Raw genomic sequence first — 1,734 nt, forward strand, 5'->3', positions numbered from 1 at the left:
TTCAGGGAAATGGGTCAGGGTTCCCTTTCTAACTTTCAACCACACTTTTTAAATGACAAAAGCACCCTTATGTTTATGCGTATTTGACCCTTTCTTTCTTAGTTAAAAATATTTGGATCAGTGTTGTGAGGGTGGTTTGGTCTTTTTCTTAGGAGGTGGTAGACCTCAGCTGTTGGTTGGCTTTGTCTCATGTTGATGGAAAGTATTGTTTTTTTTTTTTGTGTTTGAGAAGAAAAGCAAGTGAGTGGGCTGAGGGGATTGGGGTTTTGGGTTTGGATGAAAATCTTGAAAAAGGAAGAAGTAGTGGCCAAGAAGGGTCAGCACGATGATATTCCCAAAGTGTCACAGCTGGCAAAGGACGTGTTGTGTGGCCTTTTGTCTCCTCCCACTTGGCCCTCCTCTCGCCACGTGGAGGCAGCTGATTCGGCATCCGGTGGACACGTTTGCACATGTTGGCCAGCTCAGGTCTTGTAAGTCGGTCGAGATTCGAACCCGAAACCAAATCTGAATCACGGGGTGTTGTTTGTTACGCTATCACTCATGGGAAAGGATTATTTTGGAGGGAAAGTGTTTCCCAAAAGGAAAGGTATGAACTCATTTTAACAAAAAAAAAAAAACTGTTTTTTTTTTGCATTTATTAGGTGGGTTCCATCATATGTTTCTCATGAACATGTCTACTTCACCCTTTATAGGGAAAGAAGCCCTCTTTCTCATGAAAGAGAGTCTATTTCATAAGAAAAGGCAGTTTTGATCTTCCCTAGTAAACAAGTCAAATAAAGTGAACAAAGGGTGTTAAAGTTTGGCCCATTCTTATTCTATCCTGAGCTTAGGACTGGCTCAAGTTCATGGCAAGACTGAAATAAACAAGTCAAGGTCGAGCTGCCTTGTTAATAAAAAATTTATTTAAAAAAATTAAAAATTGAACTTTAAAACAACGAGGCCAAGCTCAAATCGGATTATTTACAAAACAAATATATTGTTTCAAAGCTATATGCAATAAATTTGAATCCTAAATTCGCTGTTTGTAAGTCAAACACTTCAATCATAAAATATAAAATATATTTATTGCTAAGGACACAAACATTCATTGTTTTTTTTTTATAGGCAAGTTGGGGGTTAGGCAGGCCATCAGTTACTATCCAAAGTACCACTGGGGTTTGAACCTGCAACGTCCCACGACAAGGAGACTTGCACTGATAGTTCCTACCAACCACAAACAGCTTCTCGAGCCTATTTTACGGGTTGGAACAAGGGCTTCCTGAGCCAAACACAAGGCCAAGCTGCAAGCGGCTCTTTTCGTTTTCCAGCGGGCCATTGTTTTGGATATCGTGAATGATATTGGTGAATCCAGAACCTATAGGTATTTGGTTCTGGATGTTGGGTATGATCGAGTGAGACCCGATCCATAGTAATTGCGTCCCTCAGTTACCATCGATCGTTGACAAGGGGGCGGCACTAAAAAATGGAGTGGTGGGGCAAATGTTGTCAATATCGTTTGACCAATGAATTCAAGTGAATCGGATTCTCAAGTGAATCGTTTTGAATTAGTTAAAATTAATTAAAGCATATTTTATGTCAATCAGAATATAACACGTGTTAAAGTCATTTAAATAATATTAAAAATATACATCAATACTGGCAACACTGGGTGGGACCCAGCCGACCACGAAAACAGAATCACGTGGACGTGGACGCTACAAAAGCATTGGCTTTTTTTATTCTTTTAAGTGGAGA

The sequence above is a fragment of the Nuphar pumila genome, chromosome 3 (genome assembly GCF_984573655.1).
Source record: "Nuphar pumila chromosome 3, dmNupPumi1.hap1.1, whole genome shotgun sequence".
In the NCBI taxonomy this organism is placed as follows: Eukaryota; Viridiplantae; Streptophyta; class Magnoliopsida; order Nymphaeales; family Nymphaeaceae; genus Nuphar; species Nuphar pumila.